The 19,183-nt window shown below is 42.2% G+C and overlaps 1 long non-coding RNA gene across 3 annotated transcripts; it reads left to right on the top strand.

The window, feature by feature from the left end:
- Positions 1-1,870: 1,870 nt before the first annotated feature.
- LOC137850949 (uncharacterized) lies at positions 1,871-16,755 on the top strand. 3 transcript variants are annotated; one of them, XR_011092915.1, is made up of 5 exons: positions 1,871-1,976; positions 2,732-2,881; positions 3,957-8,878; positions 8,973-12,897; positions 13,885-16,755. It is a non-coding gene; the product is annotated as an uncharacterized lncRNA (long non-coding RNA). The 3 variants fall into 3 exon arrangements; XR_011092914.1 differs by having other exon boundaries at positions 1,877-2,881; positions 8,973-9,678; positions 12,706-12,897; XR_011092913.1 differs by having other exon boundaries at positions 1,877-2,881.
- The last annotated feature ends 2,428 nt before the right edge of the window (positions 16,756-19,183 follow it).

Raw genomic sequence — 19,183 nt, 5'->3', positions numbered from 1 at the left:
CAGACAAGTGATGTGGTGCAGGCCATTAATCACGAGGTGAATCCTGTGCTGAGCAGAGAAAGCAATTATTAATGAAATTCATTCATGTTGTACTCTTCTTCAGGCACCCGGACTGGGTTACCTGCCCGTGCCAGGCAGCCCGTGTTGGGTCCCACCAGCCTCCAGACCACAGGGAGGCCCCTCTGTCCTCATCAGCTCCCGTTCTTCTGAAGTGCTTCCTTTCGATGGCCACAGGCACATTGAGCTGTGGTTTTAGAGGCAGAGCCTGTGCTGTGCTTGTGCAGCACGTGGGAGGCCCAGAGCCATCCTCTGGGTGCGGAGGTGATGTGGGCACTGGTGTCCACGGAGGCTCGTACACGGCCACTTCGTGTCCTGCTATGGATCCTGCTTGTTCAATGCTCCCTTCAGTAGCTTGATGGGCTTCTGCATCAACCCTCAGACATAACTGCTCGTGGGACCATGCAGTCAGCTGCAGCGTGAAGCAGAGGTGTTACAGAACAAGTGTTTCTTCTGCATTTTTTTTGACCCAGGAGCATTTTTTTCTGACCCAGGAGCAGGAGCTGTAGGGGTGTTTCAGGGCTTCATGACGGATCCAGGGTAGGGGCTTGGGAGCCCTGTGTTGAGGGGTGAAATCTTGAAAGCCACCAAGCCTGGACTCAGCACAACCAAATAAAGCTGCGAGGCTGGGGCAGCACAGGCTGCTCCTGCCAGATGGAAAGGAAGGGAAGGGAAGGAGGGAACAGTGCTTGGGTGGAGAGCCGAGAGGTCAGGCAGCTACCATGAGGTCGATGGAAGATTTGGAAGAGATGACTGCTGCTGCTGAGTGTGATCCCAGCCCAGCCACGTGCTCCAAAGCCTCCCTTAGCCACAGCTGCCTCTCTGGCTTTCTAGGTCTCAAACAAAGCAGGCAGCAGGCAGCCCTTTCTTCTGCTCTAGGCAATGGCCTGCTTTCAGCTGTAGACCTGGTTGTCTGCCCAGACTTGCCCAAACAGGTAGATTTCATCTGCTGGTCTTACAGTTGGCCTCATCCAACTATTTCGCTCGCTCACCCTCTGGGTATGACAGGAAAATAAGCTTTACACACAGAGGTCAAAATTATGCTTTCAGAGAGTTTTTTAATAATTGTCTCACTGGGAACATACACGAAAGCTTTCTGCCCACAACCCCCAAGAAAAACTTGTCCAACTACAGGTGCACAACAATACTTTACTGGTGATAAGCAGACATGGGAAAACCTGAGGTTATTGCTGTCATTTCAGTGCATCCTGTTTCACCTGAAAAAAATGGCATCCTCCTAACAGCTCTGCAGCTCCTTTGGAGAGGGCAACACGTCACTGGCTAAGAAACTACACCTCAGGCAAAGGTTAAGCAATTTACTCTGCCACTGTTTGCATTTGCAATAGCATGACATTCAGGCATCATGATTTCTGCTGGCAGAAATTATTTGGAGTTTCTCCAGCCCAAAGAAAGCAAGACTACAATTCAGTCCCTAAAAAGTAACAATGAAGGCCCTTCTTCCTTTTTCCCCTCCTCATCCAGTCAAGGAGCTCTTGAAGTTGGTCCTTTTCCAGAAGTGATGAGCCACATGGAAGAGCTGTATGTCTTCCCACAAAGGGAAAGTCATGAAATAATGAAAAGCTGAGGTCATGCCCATCTTGAGAATGACTCCACAGGACAAAAATTAACAGGCTGAATTAAACAAAATGAGCAGGAAACAACAGCATGTTGCCATACACAAAGCACGGAGCTTATGTCTTGGTGCAGGAAGATAAAGCAGATGTGACTTGATTTGCAATGAGGGCACCTTTCTGACCTGCAAACTGAAGACTTGCCTGGTTACAGGATCAATGTAATCAAGGATCAATGCAATCAGGATCAATGTAATCAAGGATCAATGCAATCAGGATCAATGTAATACGGGACATGATTGGAATGGAGAGTCCCTGTAGTCTTCTGCTTACCTCTTGGATGTGCAGGTAATGAGCCAGGAGTTGCCCATAACTGCAGGACCCCGTCCTTGGAAAAATATTTGTTTAGTCAGGAACCATGCAAGAAAGTCTCTCCTGTTTTCTGATGTAGAGGAGTTGTCCCTTTGCTGTCTGGATCAACCAGTTTGTAAATATTATGGAAGTGGACTTTGATAGTATTTACTGCATTTACTTTGCCATTACTTTAAAAGGACACGTGAAGCTTCTTCTGCTACAAAGCATGGTGGATCTTTGAGTTTGTTTCTTTTCAAATAAACCATAACAATGAAAACCAAAATCCTGCAGGATCCTTCACTGCTCCTCAGTGACACCAGAGATCTGTGGGAACTTGGATGCGAATGCTATGGCAGAGTGTGAAGTTTGGTGTGTGGCTGTGTGGTGGCTCAGTACGGCAGTGACAGCAGAGGATGACTTGTGCTGAGAAGTATTGAGCTGAATGAAAATGGATGAATTTGGGCAGATGTTTAGAATTTACTTCAACGCCTATGATATTCACACTGGGGCTATGATATCAGCTGATACAACAGCAACCAGAACACAAATTTGGCTTTGCCGGGAGAATTTTCAACTCAGGTGCATGCTGAACATGTGCTTCAAGCTCTGCTCATGGCTGCATTTTTTCTATGGGTGTAACTAGCTTTATTTCAGAGTGTAAGTATTAATGTTGATATTGCTTTCAAGGAGACAGCAATGTTCACACTTTATTTTTCTGTGCTGCATCCTCTCATCTCTGAAATTCACAGAAATCCCAAGACAGATGTTTCTTACAGTACATGGAAAGCATCCTGCACCCCTCCCTCCAAAAGGAGTGTGTAATCTGCAAGTGCACCGAGAAGGGCTTTGGTGACTGGAGAGGTCATAGCACGGGTCCCTGGAACACGGAGATCACAGATGTGAGTCCATAAATCCCTTTAAATTATTTTGAAGTGCATCTCCCTTTACTGAGCTGCCTGGGTGTGTTTTCAGCACCAAGATCAACTGCACTTTCATGCTTCGTAACAGGATAATGATGGGAAAGCAGCTAGGGCCATGTGCAAGGGCCTGCCAAAGAGGGAAAAGTGCATAGAGTGGGAGGGCAGAATAAATAGCAAAAACATTATCGGAGTATTTACTACAGAAATCCAAAAGATGAATGTGTCTTTAATAGCATGCTGCATGGACAGGCTGCCTGTTCTCCCTTTTGCGACATATTCATCTTAACATCAATATTAACATTAACAATTATAATTGGAGTCTATGATTGGTGCCCTTCAACTTTTCTCAGCTCAGATAACGAGCTTTTATTTTTTTATTATTATTATTATTTTTTAATATATTTTTTCTAATGATTCCCCACTGTAAGATTTGGGTTTCAATTTTGAAATTTCTAGCTGTAGTCACCTGGCTGAAATCAGCCAGATGCATATTTAGCTGTAAATATTTAATGAAAATTAATGACCGAATGAAAAGTTGACGGATGTTAATGGCAGATGTTAATGAAATTACTGTCTGTAAAGGCTTAATCTCTGGAGCGTGCAGAGAAAAAACAACCAAACAACAACAAACAAACACAACACACAGACACAAACAAACCCAAACATTTGTGCTAGGTTAACTTCTTTAGATAGAAAAACAAATTAGTGTTTTACAAACAGCCCAAACATTGCCTGGGTGTGTCCATGTGTTTGTATTAAAAATGACACCAATTAGAAATGATCAAAATTATGGTTTTGGCTAGAGAACGAACTAAACTCATCCCTGGGAACAGCTACCTGAGCACACCTTTACAGTCTGCTGAAGGCTTCAGGCCCGGGACAGCAGAGATCAATATCCATTATCCTGCACCAAGAAGAGGGTTGGTGAATTGCAAGCCACAAGTATTTCACGCTTGAGAAATGTTGTATCTGCTTTGTACTGTATAGGCGTGATTGCTAAAGACAGGAGAAATAATGATTAAAGTCTCCACTAAAATACTCTCCTGTATTACAGCGTGCGAGGGCTGAACCCACTGTTACCATGGGGCTCCTGGCACAGCAAGCCTGGAGCCTATGCAGAGAGAAGACATCCGAGTGCAGGACAACAATCAGAAGGAAATATTTGAATTCTTCACAACACCTCTCAGTGAAGAGCCCTGAGGCTGGCTGACACGAGAACAAAGGTGTAAGAAGTTAAAGGGCACTGGAAAGAAGATCAGAGGAGATTGGCATTTCTTGGCAGACGGCCTGGGGGTTGGAGGGCAGAGGAGGTATGGGGAAGAGATTTCTTTTTGTGTCTGCTTATCTTATGCTTATTGAAATTGGCAAGTGACTTCAGTGGAGAAGATGCACAGTGCTTTTTGGTTCTTTCCACAGCTATGACCACTCTAACCTGCATGTGCAGCGGGGCAAAGCTGGTTCCTACAAAGCTACACCTGCTGCCTGCACACAGACCCCTCAAAAAACCTGCTGACAACTAGCTGAAACATACTTAAAGACCAAGTCCAAAACAGCATGCATTGTTTACCTTTGCTGTAAGGAGTTTCTTCCAGTCTTGCTCGTTATCAAATCAAGAATTGTCATATGTGGTTATAGACGTACTGGTTACTCTGGTTTGGGTACCTCACCTCCGATGGTAGTGCAATATTTCAGTATAAAGAATAAGAATCTCTTCCTGAAAACAAGAGGCAGAAATTATTCACCTAGATAAGACCTAAAATTATAATTCATAACATCTTTCTTGCTTCCTTGGAGAAAAGAACTCACAGCCTAATAATTATTTTCCAATTAAGAAAAAAAAAAAGGCTGCTATTTTTAAGGAGACACTCTGTATGTTTCTTCTGATTCCTTTATTTTTATTTATTTTTTCTTTTTCACTTGAAATCAAGATTAAATTTAACTTCTTTTCAAGTTGCACACTGTAAAGATTTAGGGTTCTTAAGGAAAGTTTGTGTTTTAAAATGAGCTAACCAAACACAAAAATGCCAGGAATATTTTAAGTAAGACCTCATTAGGTAAAGACCATGACTGCAAATATTTGTCGCCTCTCTGCAGGCACATCATGTTTTTAGAAGAGGATTTATATAGGCTAACTCATTTTTCTGCTTCAGCCATTTGGACACTCGGCAAATTTCTTCAGCTTCTCTGGTTTCTCCCAGTTTGCTCCCTCACACCACTCGTTCTTTATCCTGTGAAATTTCACTGAGGTTATAGCGGCTCTTAGATGCAAAAAGCAAAATAAATAAAGGCAAGAACAAAACCCCAACCCCTTTTTTCTTCAGCCTTCTCCGGTCTTAGATTTTCACTGCATGCCGATGGTATGTGGCTGTTCTTAATCTCGAAAGCCATGACGCAAAACATATGAGGACAGCTTCTGGTGAACAAAGCCAAATGACAGCTCCAGGCCCCCAGTGCCTGCCGCTGGTGGTACTGCTCACAAGAAACAAAACTATGGGGAGAAAGGGGGAGGAGAATCCCTTTTGGGGATCATTCTCATTATCCTTCCCCATGGCAGATTTCTGCTGAATCATTCGTCCTACTCAGTCCCTGGAGGTTCATTCTCACGGGTTGACATTGGCAGCCTCCTACAATTACAGGATGACGCTATCACGCTTTTATCCGCAAACAGACTCACTAAATAAGCACGACTCCCTCTACAATAGTAAAGCTATCACAATCCAATTCATAAAAATGAACACATAGATTCTACCCAAAGGAGTTTACATTCAGATCAGACCCAGGCAGCAAATCCTACACTGCCTGTTTTCCAACACACCTGTAAGCTCCAGTACTGTCTTGTGACAAATCATATCCTGCATTAACGTAAGGTGAAATGCAAATAAAAGTATCTGACGACTTTTCTTGCAGTTGTTTGTTATCATTTGAGAATTTCAAAGGAAATGGCAATTCAAAAAAATGAGAAGTTGAGAAAAAGGAAAGAAGATGTAGGGAAACGTAAGCAGCTGCACAACAGTGTAACTGGGGATGAGGTGCAAAAAGGTATCTGTGGTAAGAAGGTGTGGAAGGAGGAGGTGGTGAGTACAGCAGGGTCTTGTTCTGTTCATAGCTCAAATGCCATGAAACATTGTTATTCACACTTTTGCCTTAGTGTATCGCACTTTCTTTCTAACATGAATTTCTGTTCATTTGGACTGAGAGGAAAGTGTTTATCTTTCCTCAGCCCCCCCTGCCTGCTGGGGAGCAGTGAGTTGCAAACATTGCATTGCGGAATCTTAATTGTCTTCTGTACCAATGTGTGGTGGCAAAGACAAATGTATCAAGAAGCATATTAAACTGGGAAAAAAAAATGAAAGTTTGTATTTATTTTGCTCATAATTAAATATATATATCTGTGTTTATTCTAGAGATAATTATAGAAATTAATATTGAGAAATGTTTCTCATTGTGTCAAAATTAAGTGTTTAATTGTGTGCTAATCCGACTGCAAGACCCATTTGTATTTAATTTCTCAAGGCTGAAATTAAATAAGCTGATGATAGCAGTGCTCTGTTTGGATCAGTTAAGCAATCCAAATCAGCCAAGGGCAACCTCCTTAAAGCAGGTAATTACTTCACTCCCACCAATTTTGATGGGAGTTAAAAGCCTGCATCTCCATGAGAACTAGAGATTAACCACCCAAGATTTGTTTCAATCAAACCTCTGTCAGATAACATCACTGGATGCATTCATTTTGTCTGTGGGCATTTTGTGCCTCACTGTCAGCTTCTGCTGGAAAGGTAGTTTATTTAAACAAAACCAAATATTCTCCTGTTCAGGCATGCTATGTTAAAACAGTGAGTGCGGTGTCTTGGTCAGCACAGTGCATTGAAACGGGGGAGTACAGAAGTGTTGTCCCCATAAAATGGCCTAGATTATTTCTTTCCAGTGGTGAGAGGGGGGTAGGTAGATTTTAAACACCTGCCCCATAGCAAGCAGTAAGCCATGGAGGTAACTGCAAGTTACATGAGGAATGCTGAAATATATATATTTAAACTCTCTCATCTTTAACCACTGAAGTTTCCATTCTTGCCCATAAATATATCAACACATTTTGGAACATCTCAGAGATTTCAGTAGTAGCTACTTAAGATATTTAAGTAGATACTTAGGTGGTAAGTTTTCTGGGAGCTTAGTTTTCAATTCCATTTTTCCCACTTGAGATCAAAACCTCCGGTGACATCAGTTCCTCTTGAGTCTCTCAGACACGTCTTACACTGTTGTCCCAATGATCATTCTTGATCAGACGCTGACTTGTATTTGTCTTTTACTGTTCAAAGGAAATCCACATTGCCAAAAGAGGGTGTGTCTTTTATATAATTTCAGAAGAGCAATGGCTACAGGAATGACGACTGATGGAAAATAAGTTATAAATGATGGACGCTGCTGGTGTGCTTCCTGTGTGGCGGAATGAAAAACGATGGATCAAATGACTGTAACACTTCCACTGCACAACAAGACTGTATGCAGTAGTGGTGAAATGAACTCATGATTTTAGAAAACTTGAAAGGACACAAGATATGAAGAATTTATGTATAGCAGTGTGTGTTCAAGAATGAACTCAGTCGTGGACTCAATTCAGGGCATCTGGCATTATTTACAACATTCGATTCTACTTTTAGGAACGCAAAAATTTCAGGCCTTTAACTTTTATGACAGTTAAAAGTTAACCCAAGCATTAGGATGAACTCTGTCAGGGATTGTTAATCCTCTCTGTGCCTGTTGGTGTTAGGCTATTCTGTTTATTCCCTTCAGCAATTTACAGAACAACACAATGGGGTCATTACTGCGCTAGGATAAGAAATGGTCAGGGAAGGAACCCTGTTGTTTTATATGTACCTGGCAGCAATGCTGGAGGATCTGAACAAAATCAGAGCTCCACTGTCTTCAGTGTTTTACAGCCACAAGCTTTGTGCCAAGGCCAGGTCTCTACAGAAAGTTTTGCCACTTCAGTTATAATAACAGAGTCAAAGCCAGAAAACAAATCTGTAGATTACTGATGTGGTTAATGTGCATAAACCAGTGCAGCGTACTTCAGTTTGGGAAGTGGTTAAACTCTGTGCCAGATGAAATTCCCCGTATTCCAGTGTAACAGCACCTCTGCTGAGCGTTGGGATCTAGGGGGAGGCAGCGGGAAGGAAGCAGAGGAGAACAGGCAGGGAGTTTTGGTCGCTTCTTTCACATTGTGTACCTGTTTCTGAAAGAAATTTAAAGTTTACTCATCGTTGCCATTTAAACATGCATTGCCTATCCTTTCTCTCCTTTCAGTTTTAAGTTGTGGAGCTAGAAGATGGTCTCTGCTGTGAGATGTTGCCTTACTTTATGCCAACCTACACATTCATTCTGAACTGTTTGCCGATGTTCCCAACAATAGGGCACTTTAAGGCAAACATTCGGTTAATAAATCGTACCAGCTCATTCCTACCTTTTCCCTGAAATCTGTCATTAACAATTAATAATAAAGAAATAATGTAGCAGAGGCTGTAGCTATAGAGATATTTTCAAACTATGCTAGGGGAGAATAAATCCTCTGAGGTACGTGAGGATACTTCCAAATCAGAGGGCAAAGAAGTCACTGCAAACTATTACAAGGTAATTTTACTGCAAGTAGTGCACAGCAGAAGATTATAGGGACAGTTCTCTTTTGTATAAGAAGACATCCATATCAAGGAAGCCAAATGTCTAGAAACATCAGTTATTTACAATTGAAAATGTTTAGATTAGTTTTAGATAACTTGCAAGAACCACTTCAGTGACTGCATCCAGAGAGAGCCAAACGTTCACTGCCTCTTGTGTGAGTTGTCCTGCTTTGCTCTGAAAAAGTGGGAATGCTCCCAAGACCTTTATTCTTTGAGGAGTCTGACTAGTTCAACGGACGTGATAAGATACAACAGTGAGATCCTGATGGAGAGCAGCCTTATCTTTGTTGGAATATGGGATGTATGTTGTTATATCAATCTTCTCTTCAAAAACGTGGTAGAAAAAGTAGTTCCTATGACTACTGAGCTTTGTTTGTCTTTACGTTTCTTTTTAGTACTGCAGCATCTCATGCATTTTGCGTTTTCATTCGAGCTCCAGTTCCTGGAATTCCAGCATGACTTGAGCACTTCAGATTGTATTGCAAGGAAAAGTTAGTTCTGGCATTCCCTTGCAGAGAGTGATTTGAAAACCTGACTCACAACCATCCTACAGTCTCAGAAACAAGGCGGCAAGTACCAAGAATTATACATTTTTTAAATCTGATGACTTTTAAGCCAATCTCCTGATTCATTTTATTGCAAGGGCTTTGCAGTAACAATGTCTTTATCCAGCTGCTTCAGACTTCCAACTCTCCTCTTGTCTGTTCTGGACTTGGCAATGCAGATTATTCTAAAGCACTATTTCCTATGTGGCATCCTAAGAGACAGCTCAGGCTTTAACTAACTTCTCTAACCAGTTATGGAACCACAGTTTTTCATACTGCTATCTCACAGTTCACCCTTCTTTTACAATTAGTTTATTCCATTTTCCTTGTGTGTGAGATTTTTCTGGTAAACATCAGTTATTTGGGTTGAGTTACTCGTCTGAAACTTATTGAACAATACTTGTGGTAGTGTAAAATAAAAGACACTTCCCCTTCTTTTTCCATCAGTTCAATCTGTGGTGACCGGGTATCTATATTTCAGCTCCCGTCTAAATCTACAGACAGCACTTCATGTATGAATCATTTGTTGGTGACTTGCAAAACTCTTCTGAGATGAGTAAGTGTTCAGTTTTTATAATTGCTTCCAGGTTTTCAGGTTTTAGTGATTCTAAGCATGAGGAGCCCAGCTTAAGATTCAAGCCTAAATTTTTTGCATAGATATACCCTTTTGTTTTTAGAGGGTTACCAACATTTTAAAATAATAATTAAAAAAAAAAAATGCTCACAGCCAAACATTGCAACATAGGTTGGACACACAACCAGGGGCGGAAACAAAACAAGCCTTTTCTACAAACTGTGTCTCTGGGGTCTGGTCCTGTTTTGCAACTGGCAAGAATATGGTTATAAAAGATATTATACTGACAACAAACTTAACTAGCTGCTGTTACGGAAAGGGTTGTCTTGGGTCTTTTGGAGGCTACGTGCCTATCAGTGGTCAAGTCTACTTGATATCATCATCATGTACACAAATGGGAACCAAAAGAGCCATCTGATTATATTCATTGTATAGAAATCCAGTGGGTTGATTTTCAAAAGTGTAGAATAACCAGGAACACCCACAGGAGTCCTCTGCATTAGTACCTACAGGAATGAATCTTATTTAATCACATTTAATTTCTGTCCTGGGCGAAAAGACCATCCAGGGTCTTAAACAGAAGTTTAAAAAAGAAAAAAAATAATCAAGTGAAGTGACATCCAGTACTTCATCTTCAAAGCCTTTCTGATCATTTGGCAGAGATAATCTGATAGTTCTTTTTCATCCTAAAGACTCTGGTTTCCATTTTACCTTTTGAGGGAACATTTATGTTCACCACTCACAAAGTCCTTTCTTAATCTTTACTAAATAAATATATATCTACAGAGAAACAGCAAGAATTAGAAAACAGTTCTTTTTAAAAAGGTCTGCAGACAGAGAAGATTATGCAGATGAAAGATCTAGATGTTATGAAATCTGAGATGGGATTATTCATTTTTTACCTAAGTGAACGTTAACTAGGCTTGACTACTGCTCTCTCTCCTTTTCTCTCTGTCTCTCTATAGTTGATTTGTTAAAGTATTCCAAGACCAATAATGGGCATTGCCTAAAAACTGAGGAATGTTCTCACAAGTTTCCTTCTTTCCCAGGAATCAGGAACACTGCTTTAAGGAGGAAACGGAGATGTACAGTCAGTGTGCACAAAAGACAGGGCAAGTAGGCTCCAAAGACAGAGTAGACTTAAAAGTGAGAGCTGTGATTTTGCAATTCATGAACATTTGGAAAGCTGAGAACAAAAACCAAAGTAACAATTAATAAGCTTGCTGATTTCAAAAGTCTTAACTGCATTGTAAATGTTTTGCAAAAGATCATTTTAATGCAGAACACTGAACTTTCTGCTTTGCCAACCCAGAAAAAAAGAGCCCAGATTTCTTTCCAGTTCTCACCCCCCAGGAAGATGACATATTTTTCATTACTATTTTTCACAAGCAATCTCTGCACATGCAGGAACACTTTTCAACAAAGGAAAGGCTCACATTTCAAATAGTACCATGGAAAATGTTCCATATAGTCAGCTCCTTGACACACCGCGCTGATGTGTCAGCATGTCTTTGTAAGGCTCTGGAACAGTCTTGGCAACAAAGCTAACCAGCAAACTCTTTGACCCCAAATTCCTCTATTCCGATAATGTTATCATGCATTTGACACGGGGTCACTGTTACTCACTTACATAAAGGAAACTTTCAGGAGAGAAACTGGGTAATGCTTATTCATGAGAAATCCAGTTTAAAATGATAAAGTGGACTCATATAAGTCATAAATATCCCTTGTTTTACAGCTATGCTAGTTTTCTTAGGGCAAGAGGATCTAAATTTTCTTTTTGAAAAAATTCTGACAGAACACTTGAAAACATGATTTTGCTATTGAGAAGATCTGTCTGAGAAAACAAAAAGAAAAAAAAAAGTGTTAAAAAAATACTATTTTGTTCAATACCATGAAGCATGAATGAGGTTTGAATTGCCTTAGTAGCATCCCCTCGTGGAAGCTGGAACAAAGCCAAATCTGAATAAATTGTGCTAATTCCAGATAATTCTATTTGCCAGCAGTCTAACTAAAGCATCCATGTTCTGCTCTTTCTCTGAACCTGGCAGAGACCCCTCCAGACCCTCTGAGAATGCAAGAGTTCATAAGTTCACTTGCTATTTGCACTTCAACACATTTTGTTGAAATAATGTTTCCAATCCTTCTTTACAGCAGAAGTCACACATATCACCATTGAAAGATAAGAGTAGACAGAGCACAACTTCAGGAAATAAAAGTTCAACATTAACTTTTAAAATGTACTTGTGGGGTTTAAGAATCAGCGCATCAATATTTAACGAGTAACTCTCCTCCAGAATACCTGACTTTCTGTTTGTAAGGTACGTGAAGTATAGCTGCTTATATCTGTGGTTCTCCTTTTCCAAGCCCACTGAATGTTTCCTAGAAATTACTGCTTACACTTCTGAAATATTAACATAAAAATGACTCAGGCTTGTAGAGCCTAGAACACACGTTCTCACACTGTGATTCAGGGAAGAGCAATTGGATAGCTGAGGATTAGAAGGCTCTGGCTCTGAGTCACACACACACACGAAAGGAAGATATGAAATTTGAAGAATTGGAGTGTTTGGCTTCCCACAAGAAAATTACTTCTTGTACCTCCAAACCTTGGTTTAAAATTGATACTTCCCCTGTGACCATTTGGTGACTCAGGAAAGTTGCGTGATCATAAATGAGGAAAAGTGGTCCATGAAGTCTTCTGGGACGTTATTCAGCCTGAATAATTTGAAAATCCACTGCACAGAGGTGTGGCAACGTATAATCTCCAGAATCCTCAGTCTGAGCCTACCTGTAAGTGTGGAAGCAGAACTAGGCTGTTAGGGGTCTCACTGGCAGGGCAGTTCATAGACTTACCACAGCAATTCTGTGTGATGTTAATAGATGTAGACCTTCTCTCAGTCCAGTATTAACATTATTTCTTGCATACATATGAGGGTTTCTATTTGTAGGAACTCCAGCAGTTTCTGGTTTTCTGCTTGTCTTCTCTGTGCCTGCATCTATTTCTAGAAAAAATGGAGCTGAGACTTTTGAGGATACTCGAAGTCATCTGTTGGTAGCCTCCATGGTTAGCTCATCTGTAACCCCAAGCCACCTGGATCTTGGAAATGCATCTTGCATCCAGCACTGAACAGAGGCCTAACAATGTCATGTCTCCTTTTGGGAGATGTGGAACTTCAAGCCCAAATTTCAAAGCTACAGGTATCTTCCTTAAGCCTTCTCCATCGCTTACACACCCTTCCCCACTCCTGGCACGCACTCCTCCATTCAAAGTCCTCTGAAGGCTCTTGTTTATGTTTGAAATATCTGAGCACATGTGGGACACACAGTTTGGTAGAGGAGACTCCAGTGATGTCACAAGTTTATGCTCAAACACACAGGTGATAGTTAAGTGGAAAAAGTAAAAACTATTTAGGCTTTGTGTAGTGTCAGACAAGTATACGCTTTTTCCAGCACTGTTGCTGGCCTCACAGCATTTGCAGAGTAGGACGAGAAAGGTCAAATCTCATGCAGGTTGGACGCTCTGATGATGACTCTCAGGCAGGGTCAATTCTGTAGCTAGATAAAATCTTTCTCCAGAGCCCAACTGGATAAGTCACAGTCTTGGCCTGACCACCCACTTTCAGAGGGACTTTTTTTCTTTCAAGCTGTGCATGACAATAAACTGCCTTTGGCATTTGGAAGGCTCTCCACTCAGAATATAATTACAAACTTCAAAATGGTGGTTAAAATGTCAATAAAGGACATGATTAGTTGCAAGCTTCCACATGTCTGTGTAACAACACTCCAACAGCAACTCACCACTGTTTAGTAGCTGATCTAACCCATCCCCATTTTTACCATACCCTTACAGCAGCTGGGCTCAACCAGCCCTGCTGTATACCTTCAAGCCAATTCAGGGGTGGATGGTGGTGGATGGCAGAAGATAAGAAAGTTGCTGTGCTGAAGACAGCAATCTGTAGTTAATCTATCTGTCAAAACTACCTTTTGCCACAAAAGCAGGCTCAATTTCAGCGTATGTGGCTTCTTGCATGTCTACCAGTCCTGATTATGCTTCCACTTCAGCAACCGTGCTTTGATTTCCCTCACTGAACTGTTAAAAATTGCTAAAATTACTCTCCTGCTTGCTTCTGCTAAAAGTCCCTAACAACACAAGGACTTCTAACCATCCCTTCTCACTATTCACAGGACACCCTCCGCACTAGAATTGCCCCGGGACTCTGCTGAAGAAAAGAAGCTCTTGAGCAACTTGCAGAATCGCCTCTTCCATTGTTTCTGAAGAATTCTTTTCACTGCATTCCTCGGGCTGTCAGGAATTGCACAACCAGCTCTTCCAGCTCGAGCAGAGCTGAACCTGCGATCTGTATCTTCCTCTGTATCTTCCGACAGAACAATCATTAAACTTAGGTCGTTTCTACGCACACGTACACGTGTGCTAAAAGATCCTTAAAGATCCTTAGAGTTAGGAAAACTCGAAAGTCTTGAAAGTAAGACAAAGTGGGAACACACCAATGCACCTTGCCTGTTTATTATGGCTTTAATTCCATACTAATTTTATGCTATATTGCCATTTCATTTCTCTAATGTATTTTGAATACAGTTGTAAGAATGCAATGAAAGCAGGAACTATATGTAATATAAAATATTTGTTTTCACTACCCCCCTTCAGCTGCTTCATGGAGAAAGCTAAGGTCTGGAGCTTTTTGGGATCATTGCCATTAAACTAAGTAGCAGTGACTTTTAATTCAATAAACCATTTATTTTTTTTTAATTCAGCAACTTTTAAACCTACCAGGTTCTTGTGAAAAAAATGCTGAATGAGAGGTTCCCACAGTCGTTCCAAACATGTAGGTCAACTGGGGGGAAAAATTAATTTTCCTGTTCTAAAAATCAGGCTTGAATGCAGCAATTTGTGTATTTCTTGCATGACAGTGTCTAGTTGGTTTGCCAGAGTTATACGATGAGGGATAAAAAATGAGTGAATAACAGGAAAGTAGAGCCAACTAAATGTCCTCCACACAACTAATATGTAACATTCCTTTGCTAAAAAAAGTTAGCATGATATATAGTTTAGGCAAAATTCTTGGACTGTGTTATTAGATGTAAAAAGTAAAAAAAATAACCTTACATGATTTGCTCTTGTGTACAACTTTATCAAACTATTAGTGCGTGTTCAAAGATGGCGAAAGGTTCTGGGGGGGAAGACGTATGAAGAGGAGCAGCTGAGGCCCTTTGGTTTGCTCAGCCCCGAGCAGAGCAGGCTGAGGGGAGGCCTCATGGCGGCCTGCAGCTCCCTCACAAGGGGAGCGGAGGGGCAGGCGCTGAGCTCTGCTCTCTGGGGACAGTGACAGGACCCGAGGGGACGGCATGGAGCTGGGACAGGGGAGGCCAGGTTGGGGGTTAGGGAAAGGGTCTGCACCCAGAGGGTGGTCAGGCACTGGGACAGGCTCCCCAGGGACGTGGTCATGGCACTGAGCCTGCCGGAGTTCAAGAAGCGTTTGGACAATGCTCTCAGACATCTAGGGTGATTTTTGGGTGGTCCAATGTGGAGCCAGGAGTTGGATTCGATGATCCTTGTGGGTCCCTTCCAGCTTGGGATATTCTGTGATTCTAATATTGTGTAAGCCTGGAAAAAGAAATAGCTCTGATGTAGTAAAATACTTAAAATTTTTACGAATAGAAGGAAGATCTATTCTTTATGGCCCATTTATGTTGCAAATGACTTTAATGTTTGGTTGTGTGCTTAAACAGAGCCTAGATACTGTACTCATAAATGGCTAGCCACTAGCATAGCTTAAAATAATTATACACAAATTAATGAGTGAGGGTTTCTTTAGAGCCCTAATAAATTCAGTCCGTTAAAAACTGTTGAGAATTGAAGAACCAACACGTTAAACATATAGTAAGAATTGTGGACTTATATTTTTGTGCAGATACATGCATAAGGTGCTTACTGTTTTTCAGTAACAACTGAAAATTTGCCCTAGCTTTATATATGGTTTAGTTTAAGATAAAATCTCCTTCAATTAGTGTACGCGCATATGTATCTGTACGTTTTGTTTGCTCAAGCTGAGGCTGCTCCTATTAGAAATATTTCGTTGCAGAGGAAACATGCTGCATGGATGCAAATAGAGGGTCCATGCAGTTCAAGTACATCCAGTCAACAGAACAGCTCTGCTGCAAGTCTGTGCATCTCTGTAGGGGTAGTGGGTGTGGGAGAGCCTCTTTATGGAAATATCATATAATGGAGTAACTGTATGTATACATATATATAAATCTTTGTGTATGCACATATGCAAGTGCATGCTTTTTATGAAGGAGAAATGATCACTGTTGCAGAAGCCTGGGGAGATGATCTGGTGTGACAGGAATGTCAAAATCACTGGATACACCCTCTCCAGCAACAGGCAGAAAGGGAGGCTGAGAGTTACTTCATGCTGAAAGACAGCATTACTGCTACCATCAGTAAAATGCCTGTGATTCCTAGAGGATAAGCAAACTGACTTTGAAAAAAAGAAAATACTATAACTAATGTGGGCTTCTATACTGGACTGCATCCTGGCAGGTGAAGACTAATTGACTGAAGATATGTTCAGTAGTAGTTGCCTTGGTGAAAATAATTAGTTGCTGTGCTAATGACAGGCAATCTCACACAGCTTTTTTTTTTTTTTTTTTTTTTTTTTTTTTTTTTTAATATGAAAATAATGGAGCAAACTCATTAGGAGAAAATAATGATAAAAATGCAAACAGCATTTTAATGACAGTTCCTTACCAATGCTTTATTAAATACCCATACAATGACACCAGCACAACCTCAAACAAATACTGTTATCCTGAGTACTACAAATACTAGGTTCATGTATGTTTGATTAAGGACCCCTGTTTGACTGCCCAGGAAAACAGATGAAAAAGGCCTTTAAAAACAATGACAAGTCCTTTGTTGCTATCATACGGAAAAAAGTAAGCAAAAGAAAACTATGCTCAAGGAGTCAGAAAATACAGAGAACTGTGATGAAGGAGGATGAAGATATTGAATATATCAAGGAAGGAGGGAAGGAAGGAGGGAAGGAAGGAGGGAAGGAGGGAAGGAGGGAAGGAGGGAAGGAAGGAGGGAAGGAAGGAGGGAAGGAAGGAGGGAAGGAGGGAAGGAGGGAAGGAGGGAAGGAGGGAAGGAGGGAAGGAGGGAAGGAGGGAAGGAAGGAAGGAAGGAAGGAAGGAAGGAAGGAAAGAAGGAAGGAAGGAAGGAAGGAAGGAAGGAAGGAAGGAAGGAAGGAAGGAAGGAAGGAAGGAAGGAAGGAAGGAAGGAAGGAAGGAAGGAAGGAAAGTTTGTTAGGATTGGAAGATAGAAGGGTGGTATGGGTGGTGAGGTGCTGGCACAGGCTGCCCAGAGAAGCTGTGGGTGCCCCATCCCTGGAGGTGTTGAAGGCCAGGCTGGATGGGGATTTGAGCAACCTGGTCTGGTGGGAGGTGACCCTGCCCATGGCAGGGGGTTTAGAAATGGTTGATCCTTGAGGTCCCTTCCAACCCAAACCACTCTGATTCTATGATTAAGAACAACAACAAAGAGAATGGAGAGTCTGAAACAAGAGGACTCCTGGAATGGTATAGAATTTGCCTGAACACTAAGTATTAATTTGTGATGAACATTCAGAGATACGAGCAGTGTCACAGAAGATATGAGCTTTTTGATTGCTGTACCTGTACCTGTATCTGAATACACACAACTTAATGAGCTAGACCTGCTTTGACTGCCCACACCTGGAGTTGTGCTTCATTCACCAAGAAGGATAAATGAGTCTGCATTTTTTTTTCCCAACCAAATTACTGGACACCAGATATTTAGAACCACGCAGCAGAAGGGATGGAGGAATAACTGCAAAATGCAGCTATAGTCGCTGCATCTCTGAAAAACAAAACAAAACAAAGCAACACTACGGCAAACAACTTCTTTTCCCATTGTAATTGACAGTTTTGACCCTTCATCAATGGTGACTTCAAATCTCTTGACCAGCTCAGTTGAAATGGAGCTCAGAAGAATAGCAGTATAAACATACCTCGGTAACATGCTTTAATTTGTGGTTAAGCCTGAAGCGGTCAGGCCTTGATGAACTCTGTAACTCCCTTCCAGCAGAGCTATTTTATTCTTCCCTTCTCCACGGCTGCTCTTGCCCTGATGTGGAGCCCTGGCTGATGACAGGACTCGAAGAGGCCCTGAATGAGGCAGAAGGAAGTCACAGGATGGCAGTTGCATGAGGCTAGAAAAGAACTGGAGGTGATGCTGGAAAAGTAGCATTGTGGAGCCAGGGCCATGGTGGGACTGGGACACCATAACAGTGTCATTTGGGAAGGACAGACTTGTCTCTGACCAGCATTGCTGGGTTACAGCAATGTTTCCTCACCCAACTGATGTAGGCAACCTCTGAAACCCTGCTTGCGAGAGGAGGTAGAGCAAAGGGCACACAAGCCTATGGGAAGCAGAGCTTAAGCAGTGAGTCAAGCTGTGGTCCTTTTGGTGGGGGCGGAGGGCAGGGAAAGAAGTGAAGCCTTGCCATTGGTGCCTTCACCTCTACTGAAGGTAGGGAAACTGGGAAGAAGGCAAGTGCGTTTGCTGACAGAAGCCCAGGAACAAGACTCCCAGCAGGTTGACATACTTGTGCCAGAGTTTCCCTATCCTACAGGAAAACCCATCAGCAGCTTGCATTGCAGAGGTGTAGTTCCCCATCTCTCCTTGTTGAAGTTTGGTGCTCAAACTTCCACCTTCACTGCTGAGCCCCCACACAACAGGGTGATGATGGGCTTGGTGGGGCTGGCGAGCAGTGAAAGCTGAGGCAAGGACAAGGTCTCAGGGCTTTCAGTGGAGGAAATCCTATCTTCTGAGCAGGAAAACTGGTGGGGATGCAGGACCTGCTGTATGGAGCGGGGTCACCTGGCACAGCAACGGGCCTCCTGCTCAGCCTTCTGTCAGGACAGCAGTAGGCCCCGCGCACCACTGCCCGCACTACCCACGCAGGGGCAGCCCAGCCCTGCTGAGGTGGCTCCATCTCCCCGTCCTCGTGGGGCAGGCTGCGGCTCTTCCCCACCCACAGCTGCTTCTGGCGTGACTCAGAAACCACCTCCTCACCCCTCAGCCACTTCCTCTTGTTTCTTGCACAGCTCTCCACCAGTCTCACATGAAATCAGTAGCACAACATAGGCACCCCAGTAGCTTTTACTCCCTGGTTAGGTCTGCTACAGAGTAAAGAATGGGTAAGGATTGAAGTGACACTTACCTTCAGAGCTTGAAGGCTCTGTCAAGACCAGATCGCTTGTCCTAAACAGCTACGCGAAGCAGTAATGTGTGCTGTAATTAACTTTCAATCATTCTGCTGAAAAATCCTGAAAATTCCCCTGGTGAAATTCCCTGAAATCTTTGACAACCGTTACACAACTCCGGAAACCATCCTTAATTTCCTGTTGGCTTCTTCCACCAGGGAGATGCACCAAACTA

The sequence above is a fragment of the Anas acuta genome, chromosome 2, assembly GCF_963932015.1.
Source record: "Anas acuta chromosome 2, bAnaAcu1.1, whole genome shotgun sequence".
NCBI lineage: Eukaryota > Metazoa > Chordata > Aves > Anseriformes > Anatidae > Anas > Anas acuta.
This window is presented reverse-complemented; position numbering and strand designations above follow the sequence as displayed.